Source organism: Acinonyx jubatus, chromosome E2 (assembly GCF_027475565.1).
Source record: "Acinonyx jubatus isolate Ajub_Pintada_27869175 chromosome E2, VMU_Ajub_asm_v1.0, whole genome shotgun sequence".
Taxonomy (NCBI): domain Eukaryota; kingdom Metazoa; phylum Chordata; class Mammalia; order Carnivora; family Felidae; genus Acinonyx; species Acinonyx jubatus.
In genome coordinates, this window is record NC_069396.1 from 13,178,957 (window position 1) to 13,193,609 (window position 14,653).

Genomic DNA, 14,653 nt, shown 5'->3' on the forward strand with positions numbered 1-14,653 from the left:
GTAAGAAGGCATTCATTTTTTTTCTCACGTGGTTTTCTTTTTCTGACTTCAACTTAGCTGCTGCTGCTTTCACAGATCACAGCAAGAGGGATTTGAGAAAGACTTGAAAAAGTCCCAGCCAAAAAGCTGTGAACTGTTTCTCTGAAATGGTGTGAATTCTCTGCTCTGTATTTCTTTAGACTTGCAGGAAAAAAGATCCAAATAACCATAAAGCAAGTTACTTCTCTCTGTTTGCTTCTGAGTTTTGTAAATCAACAGAGCCACATTTTTAAGTGGTTGTGGGTTACTGGGGTCTGCTCCAGTGCATATTGCTCTAGGTCTTTAGATTTTTATGTACCATGCATGAATTATGTGTGCGAATTACCTTATCAAAAATTAATTGATTTAAAAGAAAGGGAAAAAATGGCATGAGTGAGCCTTCCTCGTTTGGATGGTATTCTGAAATGAAAATGAGTTCTTTTATTCTTTGCATTTATTTTAAATTTGCAAAAACCAACTAACTACTTGTCATTTTAAAGGTATGTCATTTTAAAGGTATGTGGTATTCGCTACATTAACAAACCCATCCCAGCATAGGCAGCCTTTGCCCCTCATTTGTGAAGTTGGGTTGCTTCCAGGTGTTTTGCAATTAGTATTTTGACTTTTATGGGTAATCCTGTGAAAATAACTTTTTCTGGTTTTTTTTTTTTTAGATTCCCTCCCCCCCCCCCCCCCCCCCTTCTTGGAGTTTATTCTCCATCAAGAATGAATACTGGGGGCAATGGCAAGAACATTTTTGTAGCTCAGTTCATGTTACATATGCAGGTCAGCTCACTCAAGAATTATGTGACTAATTCCTAATTTCCAGAACCATGATGGTATGAGGGGGTGGGTGAGGAACTTGTTTTCTCTGAGGATTTTGCAGGAAGGAGGCAGTCTGCATAGTGGTTAAGACTTGACCTTTGAAAGCAGGCAAGCCTGGGTGTGTATGCATAGCTGCCTGACCTTGAACTCTCACTTAATAATTGTGCCTCAATTAGTTTTCATGCAAAATAGAGATTATAAAACTTCTTGGTGATACTGGACTTTTAAGGCACTTGGCACAATGTCTGGCACTTATTAAGCACCCTTGGAAGACTCTTTAAGCCTGGGGCTTTCCCTGGGTCATTATACTAGCTGGGCAGAATTGAGAAAGTCCTCTCAAGGGCATCTTCTTGACTCCCTCTTACCCAGCCCCACTGTAACTGGAGTGAAAGTCTTCTCCCCTGCTACAGGATTTTATTGACTTAGGCCCCTATCTTTGCTGAGGCTGGAGGGCTGTATGTCAGAGGATAGCAGGTCAGGTGAACCTCTTTCTGAAGGATCCCCAGACTCTTGGTCTCTTCCTGCCACCTGATCTAGATGTCACCCTTCCATCTCCCAGCCACCTTTGTCAAAGTGCAGGTTTACAGGATCCCTGGACAGAGCGGAGAATTCTCCAGAAGTCTAGGGGCACACCTTCTGTTCTCTAGTCTAGTAAGTTATTGGGAGGCCACCTATGAGGCTCAGTGGAATAAGCACAGGCTGGTCAGGCTGGGTTCCAATCCTGGCTGTGGACAGTCATTGGACTTCTGAGCATCAGTGTCTTCATCTATAAAATCAAAATATTAATGCCTTTGCCATAGAATTACATGAGAAAACATAGGTAAGGTGTTTGGCACATAGGGGTCCGTTAATGTGGAAGGTCAAACCCATGCTCCAGAGCTTTTGGGAAGATACCAGAATTAGCCATAAAAGACAAGCAGAAGACCCATGTGCTAATTTTCTTGGTCAGCAGTTGTTTATTGGGCTAGGTGGCCATGGTGCTGGAAACTGGGGTGAGATGCATAAGACAAGTTCCATGCATGTGAAACAGGCACACAACTCGTCTCACAGGAGCAGAGGAGACTGGGACTGGGACAGCTCCCTGCTTAAGAAGGAAGAAAAGTCTATTAGGCAGAAATGGGAGAAAGCTGAATTTGGGGCAGGAGGTGGGGTAGGGGGCAGTTCAGGAGGCTGCAGGACTGGGAGAGTGGGATAGGAGGTGAGAGGAGTCAGCGGGGACCAAATTTTGAAGGTCAAGTGGGAATTTGGACTTTATCTCAATGATGTGGGGTTTTAAGCAGGGTTGGGGATGCCTTTCTGGCAGCTTTAGGGGATGGTATTAGAGGCCTGATATGGACCCAGCATTCCACCCCATCTCAAAGGCTTTAATGGTACCCCAAATAAATAAATGCACACAGTGGAATTCTTAGGATAGGCTCAGTGTGGGGGAGCCTGGCCTGAAAGTTGGCATGCTGGGTTCTGGGGTTCTCATCCCAGAGTGGGTGGTCTCCTCTTCTGCCTCAGTTGAGGGTTCAGGGCAGTTAGGCTTCCTATAGCTCTTTCCTTCTGGAAATCTGCAAAATATCTTTGGAAGCTGAAGTTACCCACTCCACCCCACCCCACCTCCTAGGCAGTACTGTCTGGTGGCTGTCTCTGTCCCAACCTTGGAAGAGGCATTTTTTTTGAAATGGGCAATATGGGGGGCACCTGCATGGCTCAGTTGGTTGAGCGTCTGACTTTGGCTTAGGTCATGATCTGACAGTTTGTGGGTTCGACCCCCGCGTCTGTGCTGACAGTGGTGAACTTGGAGCCTGCTTCAGATTCTGTGTCTCCCTCTCTCTGCATCCCCCTACTCATGCTCTGTCTCTCAAAAATAAAAAAATGTTTAAAAAAAAAAAAAAAGAAAGAAATGGGCAATATGGCCCTTTAACCCAGGAGACTCCACTGAGGTCTGGGAACTGTGGCCTCCAGCCCTGCAACAATCCCAGGGGAGTTCTGGTCTCTGGCTGTCTTACACACTTATGCATGAGGGCTCTGTCACATGATTAGGGGGTGGTGTCCCCTGGGAACTGAGCTGCATGAACCTATGTCCTGGGAACCTATGTCCGGAGCTTCCCAGGAGGCTGTTAGGAGACTCCTTTCTGTGTATCCCAGCCAGGAAGGGCGAATGGCCGCACCTGGAGAACTTTCAATTTTTCCACATCCTCACCAACATGTTATTTTCTGCATTTTGATAGTAATGATCTTAATGGGTATGGGGTGGTATTTCATCATGGTTTTGATGTGCATTTCCCTAGTGATTAGTGATGCTGAGTATCTTTTCACATACCTGTTCTCCATTTGTATATCTTCTTAGGAGAAATATTTGTTTATATTCTTTGTCCATTTTTTTTTAGTCAGGTTATTTGATTTTTTGTTGAGTTGTAGGAATTTTTATATATTCTGGATATTAACTCCTTATCACGTTTGTATATGTTTTTTCATTCCATAGGTTGCCTTTTCACTCTCTTGACTGTATCCTTTGATGCACAAAAGTTTTCAATTTTGATATAGTCCCATTTATCCTATTTTTGCTTTTGTTGCCATATCAAAGAAATAATTGCTAAGTCCAGTGTCACAAAGCTTTTTACCTGTATTTTTTTCTATGAGTTTTATAGTTTTGGATCTTGTATCTTTACAAGCATTTTAATAACTTTATTGTTTTTATCACATGTTTACTGGGGAAAATGCTAACGTTCAGAAAAGCACAGGAAGGAAAGAAAATCCCAATCCCACCCCCCTCCCCCAGACATAACCATTCCCTAATATTTTACTGGGAAACTCTCCAGACAATGCCTTTATTGCTTTCCAGCTGTAACCTGCACATGAACCACCTGGGGATTTTGTTAAATTCTGATTCCTCAAAGCCCGAGGTGGGCCCCAGTCTATATTTCTAACAAGCTCTTAGGTGATGCTATTGCTACTGATCAGGAAACCATACCTAGCTATATACACACACAGCTCTGTGTCCTATGGGATCATCTATACATGATTTTCTCATAACCTGTGTTTTCCCACCACTCAACATTTATTGCCATGGAAATGCTGATAAATACAGAGCTCCATTATAATTTATAGTGGCCATATGATCTTCCATTTTGTGGTAGGATGCTAACTCAACTAGTCCCCTTCAGGGTGCTATGAAATTATCATTGTTATAAATAATGTAGTAGGAAACATCTGTGTGACCATGTCTTTGTTTACCTGAAGGAATTATTATTACTTTGTGGTGTTTTTTTTTTAAGTTTTATTTAAGTAATTTCTACACCCAAGTTGGGCTGAAACTCACAGCCCCAAGATCAAGAGTTGCATACTCTTCCTACTGAGCCAGCCAGGCACCCCTTATTTATTTGTTTTTCTAAGAAGAAGACCAGAACTAATGCATTCAAATGTGTTACTCCTCAAAGGAGTCACCTGGATCCTTAATCTCAAGGCTCTGCCAGTCCCCCATTGGTGGAGGGCAGACCAGTGTAGGAGAGAGGCAGGATAGGTGTAGCATGGGGGTGGGACAGGCAAGGGTGTGGGAGGAGGCAGTGGTGCTAGCACAGTTGCACCCAGTCGTCAGCCTGGAATTATGGATCTAGTGATCATTTAGTACCCACAGCTCCCTGCCAGCTTTGACTTAGTCTTCCTGATTTTACAGAGGAAGAAACAGGTGTAGGGGAATACTAGTTTGTCCATGGTCACGTAGGTGCGATGTGGCACCACTGCCGGGGATGTACCAGGCTCTGTGTCTGAATGTTAGTTGCCTGGCCCTTCCTGGAGGCTCTACCCTGCCCTCTAGCCACTGTGGTCCTGGTCCCACTGCACCGGAGACTCTGAAGAGCGCTGCCTGGGTGCCTCTCCTGGCCCCCACCCCCTGCCTTCCCATCTGGGTCCTGTCGAGCAGGCCCTGAACCTCACTCTCTCCTGCAGCCAGACCAGCATGAGAGGGAACCCCCCTGAAGAGACCTCCCTGCCAAAGGCTCCATGGGCCGTGCAGGGTAAGGCCTTTGTTAGATGCTAATTTTAGAGTCTCCTGGGCCTGGGAGATCCAGGGGGCCGGGGTGTGGGCCTGGGGTGTCTTCCAGATCACTGCCTCCTCCCTAGCCAGGCTCTGAACAGAGCTCTGAGGACTGGAGGCCCCAGGGTGATCACTGACCAGTTGTACAGTAAGGATTTACTGGGATGGGGCCTGTTGAGAGTATCAGACAGTTGCAGATGGCCCTGAACTTGAATCCCAGCTCTGCCACGTGCTCTCTGTGGGACTGTGGTCAAGTCACAGTACCTCTCCAATCCCACATTCCTCAACTGTAAAGTAGGATAAAAATAGGCTCTCCTTATAGGTCTCATAAGCTTTAGGATGGCTACCATTAAAAAACAAAAACAAAAAATAACAAGTGAGGGCAGGGATGCAGAAAAATTGGAACGCTTGTGCTCTGTTAGTGGGATTGTAAAATGGTACAGATGCTATGGAAAACAGTTTGGGAGTTTCTCGAAAAACTAAAAAAAGAACTGTCCTATGGTCCAGCAATCTCAGTCCTGGTATATACCCAGAAGAATTGAAAGCTGGGTCTTGAAGAGATAGTACACCCATGTTTATAGCAGTATCATTTGCAGTAGCCAAAAGGTAGAAGCAACTCAGGTGTCCATCGGCCGAAGAATGGATAAACTAAGTGTATGTATACATGCAATAGAATATTTCTCAGCCTTAAGTGGAAGGAAATGCTGACACATGCTTCAACATGGATGAACCTTGAGGATGTTATGCTAAGTGAAATGAGCCAGACAAAGACAAATACTGTACGATTCCACTTATATGAGGCACTTACTGTTGTCAAAATTATGGAAACAGAAAGTAGAGTGCTGGTTGCCAGGAACTAGAGGGAGGAATGGGGAGTTATTATTTCATGGGTATAGAGTTTCACTTTTGCAAGATGAAAAGAGTTCTGCAGAAGGAGGTAGGGATGGATGCGTAACCATGTGAATGTACTTAATATCAGGGCACTGTACACTTAGAAATGGTTACGATTTTCTATTTTATGTGTGTTTTACCACAATTAAAAAAAATTAATGTTAATTTTTACAGGAAGAGACGGTGTGGGCAGGGGAGGGGCAGAGAGAGATGGGGACACAGAATCCAAAGCATGCTCCCGGCTCTTGAGTACAGAGCCTGACGTGGGGCTTGAACTCACAAACTACGAGATCATGAGTTGGAGCCAAAGTTGGACGCTTAACTGAGTGAGCCACCCAGGTGCCCCCACAATTTTTAAGATTGGGAAAAAGCTAGTACATGCCTCACGGGTTTTGTGAGGCAATTTATGAGAACTACTATTAGTGTGCGGTCTGGGGACATCCAAGACTTTCTGCCTTATGGACCCAGTTGTTGGAGATATGTATGTGTGTTCTTGTGGGGAGTGCAATTCTGCACGAGATGCTCAGTGTGCTCAGTTCCGGGGAGACTTCCTGGAGGACTTTCTATGCTCAGGGTGATCCTAGCGTTTGTGGGATGGGTGGATTCCAGACATTGGAAAGTCCCTGGCAGAAAAATCACTTCCACTAAAGGGCAGTTTGCAGGGAGGCAATTTCAGCCCCACCTAGAGGACTTGTGATCAGAGCTATCCAAATGTGGAGCACTCCCCATTAGTGGAGGCATGTAAGGAGAGACTTGGCAAGCTGGAGAGGAGACTCCTACATGAGGCAGTGGCGGAGGCAGAGTCTCTCCTAGGCTTTGTGCCTCTCTGATGTGATCCAGTCCAGTCTAGTTACATATAACAGGTCTATGTGAAGGTGGGACCCAAGTCAGAGGGAGTGAGGGAGCAGGCAGGTGGGAAGACTTGCGTCCAGCCCTCCCCTAAATGACAGTAATAATAGCTGCTGCCGTTTACTGTGGGCAAGCCCTGTGTTAAATGCTGAACCGGGCTTGATCTCAAATTCTCACCACAACCCTGTGCAGTGGGTGCTCCAATATCCCCATTTTATAGTTGGGAACTGAGGCCCAGGGTTTAAGTCACCTGTTCAAGGTTGCCAGTAGGTGCTGGAGCTGGGATTTAAACCTAGACAATCTGGCTTCAGCCCTCTATGCTGGGTGGAAATCTACAAAACCTACCTGCCACAAGTTGGCCTCTACCTACCCTGCTGCACCTGGCTGACAGTTCCTGGGCCCTGACAGTCTCACAGGTATGGATTCAGCAGCCACCACCTCTTCTTGCCGGGTGAATCAGCACTTTACCCTCCCTCTGACTGGCTTCTTTGTGGAGCCAGGCCCAGCTTGCCTGAGTCCCCAGGGTCCAAGGATAATACCATGCAGACAACATTCGCCTTGATTGGGAGCCAGGCTCTCTGTTGCTCAATGCCCCCCTTCTTCCATTAAATGAGACCCTCCTTAAAAACTCTCTTCCAGAGCTTAAAGTCTTTCTCATGCCTGTTGCGTACATTTTGCTTTTTTGCAGCAGTGTTTTTTCCAACCTAGCTCTCTTGGTGCCAAGACCTTGTCCACATGATTCAGTTTGTTCAAGTTCCCAGTCTAGTACCCACAAGGCAATAAATTCTGTCCCTAATGGTGGCAATGTGGTGCCTTCCTCTGTCCTCACAGCTAAGTAAGATTACAGAGGAAGCCTTAGCAGGGATGGTGATTTATCTAGAATTGACCCATTTGGCTGGGGTGGCATTCATACCTTATGAAGGCACAGGGAGATACTAAGGACATCTCTGTGCCAGGCAGGTTGCTAAGCTCTCCCTGAATTCATACAGTACCTGGGAGATAAAGGGCTGTGTCATTCCCATGTTAGAGATGAGGAGACTGAGGATCAGAGAGGTTAAAGCATGTGTTGAGAAGCCAAGATTTTTGCCTCTCTATGCTACTGCCCTTGAGGCTCTGTGTCAGTTGTTGATCTGATAGCAGTATGAGTTCCACTCACTGCCGGGTAGAATAACTACATTTAAGCTTTCTCTCCCACAGCTGCCTGGGGAGTGAGCCTTGGTAGTGCTATTTTATAGATGAAGAGAGTGATTAGGGACTTCCCAGGGAACCATAGGGGAAGGGGCACACCAGGGATGGGTGGTGGTCCTTTTGACCCCCTCCCCCCCTTGCTCTACAGGTACCTTGTCACCTCCACCACACTGGATTGCAGTCATTGTGGCTCTCCTGCTTGCCTCCTTGGAGGAGCTGTCCCAGGCCCCACTGAAGCTGTGATTCACAGAGGCCAGCAGAGCAGCTGGCCCGGTGGAGGCTGGGCTGGGGCCAGGTACTTTCCAGTGTCTTTCCACAGTTGGGAAACCTTTCTTGAATGACACTTCTGCAGAGGGTGCCTCCTGGTCCTCCCTGCCTTGGTTTCCCTCCTGGCCAAGAAAGGCCACTCTTCCCCTTTTCCCTGGAAATCACATAGGCAATGTAATTTTTTTATTAATTAAATATAATTTGTCAAATTGGTTTCTGTACAACCCAGTGCTCATCCCAACAGGTGCCCTCCTCAATGCCCATCACCCACTTTCCCCTCTCCCCCACCCCCCATCAACCCTCAGTTTGTTCTCAGTATTTAAGAATCTCTTTATGGTTTGCCTCCCTCCCTCTCTGTAACCTCCCCGCCCACCATGGTCTGCTGTTAAGTTTCTCCAGATCCACATAGGAGTGAAAACATACAGTATCGGTCTTTCTCTGCCTGATTTATTTCACTTAGCATAATACCCTCCAGTTCCATCCATGTTTCTGCAAATGGCCAGATTTCATTCTTTCTCATTGCCAAGTAGTATTCCATTGTATATATAAACCATATCTTTTTTATCCATTTGGCAATGTAATTTTTTAAATGTTTATTTTATTTATTTTTGAGAGAGTGAGCAGGGGAGGGGCAGAGGGAGGTGGGGACAGAGGATCTGAAGCAGGCTCCATGCTGACAGCAGAGAGCCCGATACAGGACTCCAACTCATGAACCATGAGATCGTGACCTGAGCCCAAGTCGGACACTTAACCAACTGAGCCACCCGGGTACCCTGGCAATGAAATTTTTGACCATCATATTGCAGTGACAAGAGTTCTGGAACTCTTAACCCAACCCTATAAGGCATGACTCTTAACCCCAGAGGAGGAAGCTGGGGCTGGTTCAGGATCTGGGACTTAAACCCTGGGCCTGCAAAGCCCTTAACATTGGCTAAGTTGGGGCACCTGGGTGGCTCAGTTGGTTAAGCCTCCTTCTCTTGATTGTGGCTCAGGTCATGATCTCACAGTTAATGAATTTGAGCTCTGTGTTGGGCTCTGTGCTGACAGGGTGGAGCCTTCTTTGGATTCTCTCTTCCTCCCTCTTTGCTCCTTCCCCACTCACATGCTCTCTCACAGTAAACTTTTTTTTAAAAAAAGAAAGTACAGAGAGTTCGATAAAGCCATCCCACCCCAGATACATAGTATCTCTTGTTATTAGCATGTATTACTAGTGTGGTACATTTGTTATAATTGATATTGATAACATGATTATTAACTAAAGTTCATAGTTACATGAGGGTTCCCTCTTGGTATTGTACATTCTCTGGGTTTTGACAAATGTATAATGGCACTCTGACAATTGTGATATCCACAATTACAGTATCATACAGGATAGTTTCACTGCCTTACAAATCTGTGCTCCACTTATTCTTCCCTCCCTCCCCACAACCCCTGACAACCACTGATCATTTTCCCATGTCTGTAGTTTTGCCTTTTCCAAAATGTCATGTAGTTAGAATCATACAGTATATAGCCTTTTTAGATTGGTTTCTTTCACTTAAACACACACACTTACAGGGGGTCACCTGGCTGGCTCAGTCTGTGGAATATGTGACTCTCGATGTCAGGTTTGTGAGTTCAAGCCTCATGTTGGACATAGGTTACATTAAAAAAAAATGTTATGAAAAAACATGCCCCCACAATATTTTTCAGATGTTCTCACTGGGGCACCCAGGTGGCTCATTCGGTCGAGCATCTGACTCTTGATTTCGGCTCAGGTCATGATCTGGCAGTTCATGGGTTTGAGGCCCGTGTCCATCTCAGTGCTGACAGTGTGGGCCCTGCTTGGGATTCTTTCTCTCTTCCTCTCTGTCTCCCCTGCCCTCTCTCAAAATAGATAAATAAACTATATAAATATCTATATATCTATATATCTATATATCTATATATCTATATATCTATATATCTATATCTCGTGACTTTCTGCCCCTGACATGGAATAGCTCTTCATTTATTTAGGTGTTCCTTGGTTTCTTTCATCATAGCTTTATAGTTTTCATTATATAGATCTTCTACATATTTTGTTTATACCAAACTATTTCATTGTTTTGGTCCTAACATAAGTGGTATTGTGTTTTTAATTTCAAATAGGTGATATATATGCACAGGAAAAAACAATTCAAGAGGTACAGACTGGTTTACAGCTTCCTCTCTGTATCCTATTCTTTAGGCCTCTATTTTCAACTATCCAAAGACATTCACTGATGCTAGGTTCTTTTTTTTTTTTTTTTTAATTTTTTTTTTTTTTTAATGTTTGTTTATTTTTGAGACAGAGACGGAGCATGAACAGGGGAGGGTCAGAGAGAGAGGGAGACACAGAATCCAAGGCAGGCTTCAGGCTCTGGGCTGTCAGCACAGAGCCTGATGCGGGGCTTGAACTCACGGATGGTGAGATCATGACCTGAGCCGAAGTCGGACGCTTAACTGACTGAGCCACCCAGGCGCCCCTGATGCTAGGTTCTTGTGGGTCTTTCTAGAAATTGTATGCACATACTCAAGCTCGTATGAATATTTACTACTAATTCAACAAACATTCATGAGCATTTGCTATGGGGCAAGCACAGGAGCTGGGGTCAAGAACAAAAGGAAGCCCTGCTCTCATGGAGCTCATATTCTTTATAGTTGGTACCACCAACTATAAGAACTCTTCGTGGCAGGTATTATTATCTCTGTGGGAGGGCTGAGGGCCAAAGGAGGACTCTCTGGGCCAACTAAATTCTCCAAGAGCCTAAGGAGAGAAGCTGGGTCCTGCCAAGAGCTAGGGGCAGGGCTGCTCAAGGCCAGAGGAAGCAAATTCTGGAAGGGAGGGCTTCTTGCCAAGGCAGATAGGTACAGATGAGGAGGGGGTGAGGAGGAAGCTTAAGGAAGCTGCTAGACCAGTCTGGCCAGAGTCCATGTTCCAAGAACTTGGAAATCCTGTTTCCAGGTGGCTGCATTAAAATTTTTTTTTAAAAATATTTATTTTTGAGAGAGAGACATAGTGTGAGTGGGTGAAGGACTGAGAGAGAAGGGGGGGAGACATAGAATCTGAAGTAGGCTCTAGGCTCCAAGCTGTCAGCACAGAGCCCAATGTGGATCTCAGACTCATGGACCTCGAGATCATTGACCTGAGCCTAAGTCAGCCACTTAACCGACAGCCACCCAGGCGCCCTCGGTGGCTGCATTTTAATTCCTTAATTTTCTTTCCTCTCTAGCTTCTTAGACACATTTTTCTGGGGACCAGCCTAACTTTGTTTGGCTGACATGAAGAAAAAGGATTTTTATCCATATAGAGACCAACACTGCCAGAGGAGTGGCCAGGGTGTCCCCAGAGGCACAGAAGGTCAGACAGGCCTGTGATGAAGAGCCAAAGAGAGGCAGTGGGCGGCTGAGGACTGAATATCTGAGTGGCAGCTCTCGGCCAAGTTGGCTTCCCCACTTGGGTCTCCCTGTCTGGTTGGAGGTAACATTTTTTATTTTTTATTTTTTAAAATTTACATCCAAATTAGTTACCATATAGTGCAACAATGATTTCAGGAGTAGACTCCTTAGTGCCCCTTACCCATTTAGCCCATCCCCCTTCCCACAACCCATCCAGTAACCCTCTGTTTGTTGTCTATATTTATGAGTCTCTTCTGTTTTGTCCCCCTCCCTGTTTTTATATTATTTTTGTTTCCCTTCACTTATGTTCCATCTGTTTTGTCTCTTAAAGTCCTCATATGAGTGAAGTCATATGATTTTTGTTTTTCTGTGACTAATTTCACTTAGCATAATACCCTCCAGTTCCATCCATGTGGTTGGAAATGACAATATTTCATTCTTTTGATTGCTGAGTAATACTCCATTGTATATATATATACCACATCTTCTTTATCCATTCATCCATCGATGGACATTTGGGCTCTTTCCATACTTTGGCTGTTGTTGATAGTGCTGCTATAAACATGGGGGTGCATGTGTCCCTTCGAAACAGCACACCTGTATCCTGTGGATAAATGCCTAGTGCAATTGCTGGGTCATAGGGTAGTTCTGTTTTCAGTTTTTTGAGGAACCTCCATCCTGTTTTCCAGAGTGGCTGCACCAGCTTGCATTGCCACCAACAATGCAAAAGAGATCCTCTTTCTCCACATCCTCGCCAACATCTGTTGTTGCCTGAGTTGTTAATGTTAGCCATTCTGACAGGTGTGGGGTGGTATCTCATTGTGGTTTTGATTTGTATTTCCCTAATGATGACTGATGTTAAGCATTTTTTCATGTGTCTGTTAGCCATCTGGATGTCTTCCTTGGAGAAGTGTCTATTCATGTCTTTTGCCCATTTCTTCACTGGATTATTTGTTTTTTGGGTGTTGAGTTTGGTAAGTTCTTGATAGATTTTGGATACTAACCCTTTATCTCATATGTCATTTGCAAATATCTTCTCCCATTCTGTCAGTTGCCTTTTAGTTTTGCTGATTGTTTCCTTCACTGTGCAGAAGCTTTTTATTTTGATGAGGTCCCAGTGTTCATTTTTGCTTTCATTTCCCTTGCCTCCAGAGATGTGTTGAGTAAGAAGTTGCTGCGGCCAGGGTCAAAGAGGTTTTTGCCTGCTTTCTCCTCAAGGATTTTGATGGCTCCCTGTCTTACTTTGAGGTCTTTCATCCATTTTGAGTTTATTTTGTGTTTGTGGTGTAAGAAAGTGGTCCAGGTTCATTCTTCTGCATGTCGCTGTCCAGTTTTCCCAGCACCACTTGCTGAAGAGACTGTCTTTTTTCCATTGGATATTCTTTCCTGCTTTGTCAAAGATTAGTTGGCCATATGTTTGTGGGTCCATTTCTGGGTTCTCTATTCTGTTCCATTGATCTGAGTGTCTGTTCTTGTGCCAGTACCATACTGTCTTGATGATTACAGCTTTGTAGTATAGCTTGAAGTCCAGGATTGTGATGCTTCCTGCTTTGGTTTTCTTTTTCTGGCTATTCGGGGTCTTTTCTGGTTCCATACAAATTTTAGGATTATTTGTTTTAGCTCTGTGAAGAATGCCGGTGTTATTTTGATAGGGATTGCATTGAATGTGTAGATTGCTTTTGGTAGTATCGACATTTTAACAATATTTGTTCTTCCTATCCAGGAGAATGGAATATTTTTCCATTTTTTTTGTGTCTTCAGTTTCTTTCATAAGTTTTCTATAGTTTTCAGTGTATAGATTTTTCACCTCTTTGGTTAGATTTATTCCTGGGTATTTTATGGGTTTTGGTGAAACTGTAAATGGGATCGATTCCTTGATTTCTCTTTGTGTTGCTTCATTGTTGGTGTATAGGAATGCAATCGATTTCTGTGTGTTGATTTTATATCCTGCCACTTTGCTGAATTCATGAATCAATTCTAGCAGTTTTTTGGTGGAATCTTTAGGGTTTTCCATATAGAGTATCATGTCATCTGTGAAGAGTGAACGTTTGACCTCCTCCTGGTCAATTTAGATGCCTTTTATTTCTTTGTGTTGTCTGATTGCTGAGGTTAAGACTTCCAATACTATGTTGAATGACAGTGGCGAGAGTGGACATCCCTGTCTTGTTCCTGACCTTAGGGGGAAAGCTCTCAGTTTTTCCCCATTGAGGATGATATTAGCATTGGGTTGTTCATATATGGGTTTTATGATCTTGAGGTTCCTTCTATCCCTACTTTCTTGAGGGTTTTTATCAAGAAAGGATGCTGTATTTTGTCAAATGCTTTCTCTGCGTCTATTGAGAGGATCATATGGTTCTTGTCCTTTCTTTTATTGATGTGATGAATCACGTCAATTGTTTTGCAGATATTCAACCAGCCCTGCATCCCAGGTATAAATCCCACTTGGATGTGGTGAATAATTTTTTTAATGTATTGTTGGATCTGGTTGGCTAATATCTTGTTGAAGATTTTTGCATCCATGTCATCAGGGAAATTGGTCTCTAGTTCTCCTTTTTAGTGGGGTCTCTGTCTGGTTTTGGAATCAAGGTAATGCTGGCTTCATAGAAAGAGTTTGGAAGTTTTCCTTCCATTTCTATTTTTTGGAACAGCTTCAAGAGAATAGGTGTTAACTCTTCCTTAAATGTTTGGTAGAATTCCCCTGGAAAGCCATCTGGTCCTGGACTCCTGTTTTTTTGGCAGATTTTTGATTACTAATTCGATTTCCTTACTGGTTATGGGTATGTTCAAATTTTCTATTTCTTCCTGTTTCAGTTTTGGTAGTGTATACGTTTCTAGGAATTTGTCCATTTCTTGCAGATTACCCATTTTATTGGCATATAATTGCTCATAATATTCTATTATTATTGTTTTTATTTCTGTTGTGTTGGTGGTGATTTCTCCTCTTTCATTCTTGATTTCATTTATTTGGGTCCTTTCCTTCTTTTTGATCAAATTGGCTAGTGGTTTATCAATTTTGTTGATTCTTTCAAGGAACCAGCTTCTGGTTTCATTGATCTGTTCTGCTGTTTTTTTTTGGTTTTGATAGCATTAATTTCTGCCCTAATCTTTATTATTTCCTGTCTTCTGCTGGTTTTGGGTTTTATTTGCTGATCTTTTTCCAGCTCCTTAAGGCATAAGATTAGATTGTGTATCTGA

At 43.9% G+C, this 14,653-nt stretch overlaps 1 protein-coding gene across 1 annotated transcript in view; it reads left to right on the forward strand.

Annotated features, from left to right (window-relative positions):
• The first annotated feature begins 11,405 nt into the window (after window positions 1-11,405).
• Window positions 11,406-14,653, forward strand: part of IL34 (interleukin 34) — a 76,481-nt gene continuing 73,233 nt past the window's right edge. The window contains exon 1 of the mRNA XM_053210555.1: window positions 11,406-11,540. The gene's annotated coding sequence lies outside the window, so the exon portion shown is untranslated. The remainder of the gene's footprint in view (window positions 11,541-14,653) is intronic.